This window comes from Chamaea fasciata, unplaced genomic scaffold (assembly GCF_029207755.1).
Source record: "Chamaea fasciata isolate MVZ Bird 193981 ecotype frontalis unplaced genomic scaffold, bChaFas1.0.hap1 SCAF_1, whole genome shotgun sequence".
Taxonomy (NCBI): domain Eukaryota; kingdom Metazoa; phylum Chordata; class Aves; order Passeriformes; family Sylviidae; genus Chamaea; species Chamaea fasciata.
Genome location: NW_027094086.1, coordinates 28,125,724 through 28,134,965, shown reverse-complemented (window position 1 = coordinate 28,134,965; position 9,242 = coordinate 28,125,724). Strand labels below are relative to the sequence as shown.

At 33.8% G+C, this 9,242-nt stretch overlaps 1 long non-coding RNA gene across 2 annotated transcripts; it reads right to left on the bottom strand.

The window, feature by feature from the left end:
• Positions 1-473: 473 nt before the first annotated feature.
• Positions 474-8,046, bottom strand: LOC136301708 (uncharacterized). Of its 2 annotated transcripts, none has more exons than XR_010723923.1 (3): positions 7,981-8,046; positions 7,741-7,891; positions 474-2,092 (listed from the first exon to the last, which is right to left on the bottom strand). It is a non-coding gene; the product is annotated as an uncharacterized lncRNA (long non-coding RNA). The 2 variants fall into 2 exon arrangements; XR_010723922.1 differs by lacking the exons at positions 7,741-7,891; positions 7,981-8,046 and adding exons at positions 2,329-2,420; positions 4,517-4,625.
• Between the last annotated feature and the right edge of the window lie 1,196 nt (positions 8,047-9,242).

Below are 9,242 nucleotides of genomic sequence, written 5' to 3'. Positions count from 1 at the left end.
GGTTTCTATTTCTTTAATTATGCTACTCCACCCAATAAAGAATGGGCTTCTCCCTCTCCATTTTGCAATTCTACACAGTGTCTAGCATTCAAAATCAGGCAAATTAAAAAATTCTACACCATTCCTGGAACAAAGTTATTATGTTTTTTAGTACACAAAACCAAGCATATCTGAGATTTCACAAAGAAATTGAATTTTTACTGTAGTCTCTGAAATATTTGGCATTGTCCCAAAATTAAGGAGACTGGAATATTTTCATCACATTATGGGGATGAGTATTTTCAATCGATTTAATTTATTTTTATGTATGAGTCACAAATTATTGTAAAATACAAGTCGTCTTTTTGTGATAAAATGTTTGAATGCAACTCATCATAAACAAATGCTTGGTTTTTTACCTGTAGCCCTGAATGTGAATAACACTGGCGGGAAAATAAAATTCTACATTACATGGACAACAATTTACTCAATCATCATGAAAAAAATAGCATATTAGTTTAATATATGAATTTATGGGTATATTATTATCACTTTCTCATATTGTGCATCTTTATTATAGTTGAAAAAATATTCTTATTTTTGTGATAAAATATTGATATTTTCTTTTAGCATTTCATACATTCACATCTTATACTTCTATCTTAGGAAAGAGATATGTTTTGTCCCTCTCTTTTACCCTTACTATATAGTTGCATACAGAAACAGGAAGTCACACTAGTAGAAAATTCAACAGATTCTACAAATTAATTCAAAACTGATACTTTTAAGGAAAATTGGATACTTAGGATTTTTAGTTGGATTACTATTATAAGTCAAGGTACCATTCCTACAATTTCTTTTAAAAGTACCTCTGTATCTGTTTCAAAATATTTTTCAATGACAGAACATGAATTTAATTGCAAGGCAAGTTCCTCTATTAATTTTTTTTTGTTGTCTCAGTTCACTAACTTCAGCTTTAAATATGATATTTTCATGTCTTTTCTTTATGGATTGTCAGAAAAAATTACTATCAAGAAATTACTGTCCATGATCAAGTTACTGTTTCTCTATCCTTGACAACTAAACTGCCAGAACTGTACATTGTTCCTTTAGGATTAAACCACTGGTGTTAATAATAACTGATTGAAAGAAGCATCAACACTGACAACTTTGCATGGTTGTGTCTGCCCTGGTGACTGTTGCTGTATCAAGGCAAGTTCTGCCTGCTGCTGGAGCTAAAGTCCCTCTTCTTTCCACACATCCTGAGCACAAATGCAGCAGCAGGTAGTAAAAATAGCAATTCTATATCACAGCTAATAGCTGTGGATAACCATAGAGAGTTTGCAGCCCAGGAGTTTTGCAGAGGCTGAGGACAATGTTACCACTTCCTTTTGCAGTGATTCTTCTTCAAGTGGTACAAGCTGATACACCCCTATCACTCTTGTTTCTACTCTGCCACTATGTCAGCAAGCTGAATATCTCAGCATAGCTTTTCCTATGGTCACGTCATGAACCTCATTCAAGTTCTTTAGATCTGGCTAAAGAACATCCTCCTGGACACCCAGTACCATGCTGTGGGTCCTGTAAAAATGACAGAATGCTTCAGAGATGGACATTGCAATGTTGATCATAAAGCCTCTTTGCTATTTTTACTGCTGGTTTACATTCTGAAAGGCTTCACCTCCTGAGCACATCCCTGCAGTGTCGCTTCACGTAGACACTTCCACTTGGAGAATGTTGGAGAACTCTGGCAAATGACAGCGAGCACTTTTGAGTGGGAGGTGCTGTTGCAGTCTGTGGTGCTCAGTGGGGTGCTGCTCCCACTGAATATCGTGTGGTGGAGGGCAGCAGCAAGCACAGCCCTGGCTGGATTTCCCGTGCAGCTTGGTGTGGCGGAGCCTGCTGATCCATCACAGCCCGTCAGCGCTCCCACAGCATGCTTAATGAGGGGCTCTCAGATAGGGTGGAAGACAGGCTATTCCTTTCCCATCAGTTGATCCTTGCACTTTTAGGTGATTTGTCTTTGGTGCTTCTTGCAGCATCTTACAAAGCTGCAGGCTAAAAAGCCAACAAATTTTTCTTCCTTAACTTAGAAGATGCCTGGAGTCAAACACTAAGACAAATACAATAACAAATTATGTGTATTTAGAAATCACACATTGGACACTAAGCAAAGGAAATAAAGCTTAATATATTTCTACTGATATTTCTCTTTTATTTTCCAGTAATAAACGATTCTAGGAGAAATTTTTATGAAATGCAAATAAAATAATAATTTTATAGATGTCAAAATCATGAGCAAAATGAATGACAATATTTGAAAGAGAAAAGTTAGAAACTAGAACTCACCTGAAGAAGTGATTTGTACACAGACTTTCTGTTAGGCTTGTGAATTTTATTCTTTACATGCCTGTACTAGAAACTGCTACTTTTTGCTCCAACTAAAAATTAAAAAATAGTTTGATTTGCTCTTGCTTCTCAAAACCTGTTCATGCCCAAGCATTAGCAAACTTTAATTTAAACAGAAGGTTCTTCCTTTAAAGCATCTAAAGCTGTGGATATAAAAATTTTTTGATGGGAAGAACACTGGCTTAACAAATAATCTGAGCTGGGTAAACCTAAAGTGTGCAGAGTAGGAAATATGAATAACTAGCTTAGTTGTCTGTTTTGCTCAGAACTTTTTAACTACTCCCTCTAATCCTTAAAATGCCTCAGGAGTTTTTCAAGGAATACTAAAAATGGTACCACCAGATTTTTTTCCATGTATTTTGAAAAGGATGGATCTTACTCCCTTTATTTTTTACTACATCATCCCCACCATCGCAGCTGCTGCCAGCCCCAAGCAGCTGAAATGGTCTCCTTGCCATGTTTTTTTCTGTCAGTGTAGATTCTACAAAAGCACTAACACAAGATGCCAGCCTCTTCCCTTTGTTTCCAAAAGTAAAATAAAAATAAAATACAAAATATATATATATATATGTTAACTAAAAATGTATGTTTTAAAATGAAATTTTTAAATTAATTATATATATATTTCTCTTTTAACATGTCATAAAACTGCAACTGATGTCAAATACCACTTCTCAAAGTCAATTTTGTCTTCTTCAATGCTGCTAGGTTCACTTTTGGAGTGGCATACCTAGGCAGAGGTCAGAGCTTTCATTAGGAAACGCAGAACAGGGCAAGGAATATTGGCAGACTTCATTGTTTCCTAACAAAAGTCTTTGTTGCTTTAACTACTGTGCCATTTTCATTGGGAGTTCAATAGCCATTAGGTCTATATGATGTTTTAATAAGCTATAAAAGGGTAAGATTTTAATTGCTAATTAGCAATAAGCATTGATTTTTTTTTTTTTTTTTTGATTCACTGCTCTCCCCAGGACAAGACATGCAGTCTCTTTAGCCTGTATTGTCAGCATTTAATTTCAGCTGTTATCTCTTTCCCGGTTCTCACATTTTTTTCCACCATCCAACTCTTTTTACAGCCTCCAGTTAAAAACTGGAAAACTTCCAACATTGAAATTCATATAGAGAGAAAAAGCTGCAGTGGGGCCAGGAAAAATGGGAAACAGAAATTGAAAAAAAAAAAAAAAAGACTAATGAAGGATAAATATCAACAATCAAAATTCAATCTCAGTTTTAGTAATGACATTTTAATAAAAGAAGTCTATATTCTCTGAACTCTGCTCAGTAAATATATGCTAAACAAAAATATTTTTTAAAAAAGCCACAAAAAAAAGATTAAAAAAAAAAACCCAACACCAAACTGAACAAACAAAAAACCCAACAAAAAAAATTCCAACAAGCAAACCCACATAAGAAAAACCCCAAACCCCAATTTGGTCAAGAATAGTTTTTAGAGTAACAGTATCTTCAGATTATATGTCAGATTACTTATTGTCCCTGAATTTATTTAAGTGGTAGCTTTTCTCACTGACATCAAGATACTGAGAATTTTAATTTGACTGTGAAAGTTACATTTTAATTAAATGGGGGGAAAAAGTTGCTTTTCTGTAACTTTTGGAATCACATTATTTTCAAGTAAGTGTCCCCATGGAAACAAAATATTTTCTTCTGCAGTAGCTTCCTTTCTTACCTTTTAATAAATCGAAAAGTTATGTAACTATTTTGCTACTTTTTGTGGGAACTTTGACATAATACTTTAAAGCTACAAATGTGCCATGAAGAGTAGAATTATAAGAGAATCAGCTTTATGACATGTTAAAAAAATATATAATTAATTTAAAATTTTCATTTTAAAACATACATTTGAAGTTAACATATATATGTATTTTTTTGTATTTTATTTAGATTTTACTTTCAGAAACAAAACCATGGTTGAGTTCAAATCTGGAAATAAAATGTTTCAAATTATCAAAACTTTCAGCAAAATGCAAGTCTTGACCTTCAGCCCATTTTATCATCTTCTCCTGGATTCTGTTTAAGGAGCCTTTTCTCACTCACTCCCTGTTCTCGGTCAAATCACTCCATGTTTCCCAGATTCCTGTTATATAAAGTGAATAAAATATTTACTTACTGTTCTTAACTCCCTTAACTACTGTTCTTAAGGGCTTTCTGTGGGTTAATTAGTTAATGTTTTACTTTGAAAATTTAAAGTGTTATATTAGTGCCAAGTGTTATTGTTATGAAGCCTATTAAAACCACAAGGCACAATCAATTACCTCAGGTCAAAGGACATGTAGCTGCAAAGGATCTAATTAAAAGTTGATAAATGGAATTATTGAAAGCAGGTGATCTATTGTACTACCTGACACTTAAAGTGCACAGAGGCCTATTAGTCACCAACAAGCCCTGTACTCCTCATGTCACAGACTGAACAGCCAGAGGTTTGAAAAAAGCCAATATTTTCTGGATTTGTTTAAGATCTTTTTAAGCAGACTGAAAAGCCCTCCTCTACAATATCTACAGGCCTCTATTAAAAGTGCAATACAAATGTGGCCAGACAAAAGGAAGAAATACAATAAGTTATAAATCATATTTTGACTACTCAGGAGGCCATGCTGTTTCCTGCTAAGTCTAAAACCTAAAGGTTTTAGGTTGCAAATTTAGTGACAATAGAAGCTCATCTTATATTGTAGTATTTGGTTTAATATTGTCAGAAAATTTTCTTTCTCTAAACCAGGACTTTCTTCTGCTTCAGAGATAATGACATGGAACATTTAGCTACAGTTTTGAAGTTGAGAAAATATATCAATATCTTTTAGCATTTCTTGTCACACTGATTTTCTGGATACAAATTGAAAGGAGGAAGGATTCTATCCATAAAGATGTATTTATACTCTTTTTTGAACTGCATTTATATTGTGTTTTATACCAAAAAAACCAAGCAAACCAAATCCAAAACATCAGATTACCGCATAATTTGACATTACACTAGTAATTTATTAAGAAATTTTACCAGTGGTATTTGAGTGAATGTTTTCAGTGCTGGGTTTCCAGAGATCTAAAATACTGGTTCTTGGAGCACTGGTCCTCTTTGGGCTGTCAAGTGGACTACAGCATAGCACTGTCCAAAATAAGGAAGACAGCCATGGTAGCCCCAGTAGATTATGGTCTCCTGATCATTTTACCTATAGGTTAATGTATTATTCTCATGAAATGCTATTTGTCAGAATGAGATAAGGCAACTTTTTCAGTTACTAAATAAAAGCTTTGAGTGGTAGATAAATTACATGGAATGTCAAGAAAATTTACTCTGGTCAGCGGAACTGCAAAAACTCATATAGCCATTATGATGTTCCTGATAGATACTGACTACTCACCGCTTCACTGGAGGTCACCTGTTGTTTTAAAAATGTGGTAATTTTTTTCCAGAAATATCCACTATTATGTAATACCTATGGTAATGTTGTGATCTGTATTTCTTATGTCATTTAACAGAATATAAGGAACCATATTTTATCTAAATTATTATTATTATTATGGAATGAAGAAAGCACCATTCAAAAACAAAAGTGTGTTCAGAGAAAGACTCAAATAATACAGTTTACCAACTGAAATATTCCTGGTTAAACCACCTAACATTTTATGCTACCACTGCAAAATTTTGTCTGTTTTAGTCAGTTTTAAAAAGTTCAGATAAATGCTCTGCAATGAATCTATTTGTAATAATTCTTTAAGGAATTTTTTCTTCTTCTCTACCCAGTATTTACCAATCATCTTCAGGGTATACATTTTTACTTCTCATAAATCTGCAAAAGAATTGCTGTTGTTTTCTTGACAAGTGTGATCATATCAGAAACTTACCTAAGAAACATAATCTTGCTCTTTAGTACTAAGCTGGTTTCTTCTAAAGGAATAGTATTAATAACCATTAACATTGCAGATGCAAATTGCTCATTTACTTTCTCAACAAAGACAAAGTTTTCTTCAGGCCAAATATATGGTGAGTTTCTTTGTTAAAAGTGGGTGTTAAAAAAAAAAAAAATAAAAGAGAGAAATCTCTAGCAGAACCAGTAAATCTTTCCTGGCTTCCAGCAGCATCAAAATAACAGACTAAGATAAACTGATTTTTATTTTCTTTTTTTATTTCCTTGTGATAGCATTTAGAAAATTTTCAAGACCTTTGAACTTATATCTCATTTTCAGAGGTATTTTAATGTTTTACACCAGGTACTAATTGAAGATACTGCATGAAATTGAAGCCAGCTATTAATGTTTCCTTGAAGCATCAGATATATAATGGATCTGATATCAATTAAATTTAGTGGCAGTTTCCATATCATATTTGTTCTCAGGGGTTTTTTGGATCCTCCCATGTCCCAGTCTTGATCACTATTTTTTCACAACTGAACAAATAGAATCATGATTGAGTTAAAAAATAATATAAAATCTCCACAGAAACCTGGATAAATCATCAGATAGACTCACACAATGATCGTGGGGATTCATTCAAAGAATGTATTCAACGACATTCAACTTAAATTGCAACCCAAATGAGGATATTAAAAGTTATTCTAAAAGTCAGATTTTGATGTGCTCAGTTTTCCCAAAAACTCCATTCTTAATTAAATTAAAGGTAAATGCAGATGCTCTTAAATGTTTTCTGTTCAGATTAGTTGATTTAGATTAGCAAAATCACATACAGCTACATTTATAAAAAATTAAAAATGCTGAGCTATTGACCAACTTTGAAATCTAGACCTTACTTTTAAAAAGATAAAAAAACCCCTGAACTTTCTTGAGTATGTATTAAAGTGTGATTGAAGGTCTCTTCCATAAAATCTGATCTAAATACTGACAATAATAGATTCAGAGATTGTTTACAGTAACATTATGAATCACACCTGCAGTTGAAAGCATTTTGCTTTCTTTTTATTAAAAACAATTTTAACAGCTGCTGGAAAAAAGAAATATAAATTCAGACATATGTACCCTGTCACTTAGATGTGAGAATGAAAAATTTGTAATAGCAACGGGAATATTCTTTGATTAAAAGGTAAAATAACATTTTTGTTTTCTATTTGCCTTAATCATGACATCTGATAACATTACATATCATTTTTCTATAGCTGTGTTCTTTGTTTATACCTTAAAAAAGAGAATAAAAATTACGTAAAAAGTATTATAGGCCTTCATTTGAATTTTCTACTTCTTCCTTATTTATATTTCAATTTCCTTCTAAATTTCATCTTGCAAACCAATACTTTCAAAAAATAGAGCACCAAGACAGAAGGTCCAGAGTGCAACAGTCAATTTGCTCTATTTGCAAACATACAGAAATAACAAAAGACAACTTACATAGCTATACAGGGATCAGAGCAAAAGTTAAGGCTTTCTGTCCAAGTGAAGAACTCCAAAAATCCCTGCTCATCTACTGCAGAATTGAGGCGGCACCTTAGCACCAGGGTTCTTCATCTTTGTTAGGGTCTTCCCTCATGTCTCAGACTCTCTGGTGAAAAGAATGTGACCATTCAGTTTGAGAACCTCAAAATGGTGCCTGTTTTCAGCCTCATCAGATTCAGACAAATAGGGATTTACAGAAGTCATTTAAGCTTCCATTTTCTTTCAAATATTGTCAGAAGGAAATTAGAGGTGGCAGGTGAGGTTATAGTAAAGCTCTCATGCCAGGACAGGAAAGTCAGGTTCTTGTTTGTACATGAGACATCAGGCTCCCAACAACCCCAGCTGCCACAGGTGAACCGTGTAAAATGCTTGGTTTCACAGAAAAGGAGGGAGGAGAAAGAGAAACTACCTGTGTGTTTAGCTGCTTTTGTCAAAGCTATGTTCCTATGAAGAAAAGAGTTCTCAGAGCTGCTTCCCAGCAGGTCAAGCCCCAGCTTGTGCTGATGCACAGGGTCAGTCCTCCACAGATGCGGGATCCTGCATTTGTATTTGTTGAATTCCAGAATTTTACACTCTGCCCGTTTCTCCAGCCTGTCAGGATCTTTCTGAATGGCAGCATAATACTCTGGACTGAACAGTTCACGGACACTTTCAAGGCTGTTCTGCCATTTAAAAGATTTCTTAGCTCCAGATTAGCAGTTTTGACTAAAGCCGGGACTCCTTGCTGTAAATGGATGGTCTTGTCTGCAAATGAAATCCAGGTGAATTCATAGTTTTCTTCTAGTCAAATCAGACCTTTGTACTAGAATTTATTAATTGAGTCTCATTATATCACTCTGCAGCAGACTAGTTTTCTTATCAACTAATGTTGATATGAAAGCTTAGACTATTAACTGTAAGTCAAGAATTTTTGTTTTGTTTATAAGAATATGGCTCTTAAAAGAAAAAGGACATATGTTTATATATGCACACACTATTTAATTTAGGAGAAAAACAAGACTGCTATATGATGAACAATCATGACAAAAATAAATCAAATTTCTTCATAATTTGTGGATGCAGTACTATAAATTACACATGCAGGATCAATAATTGGCAATAAAATATCAGGCTATGATTCTTCAACCTCCATGGCCATACAACACACACTTATGTAAAAATAGAACTGAAATTTTAGTATACTGTCTATAATTTACTACATAAGGAAATAAATAGTTAAGCATCTTGTCATTACAACAATCTAAAACACTCCCTGAAAACTAAAAAGCTTTTGGAGTGGGATGCAGGTAAGTATTTAAAGCAATTTCAGGAATCCAAGAGTAATCTCACCCACTTTACATCACCGCTAAAGAAGGCTACAGAACCACTGAAAAATCTGTTAATCTGCCAGACCTATCTAAAAGGACTGATTATAGTGAGGCATTTAAAATGGTAATACATGCCTTTGATGAGGCTGC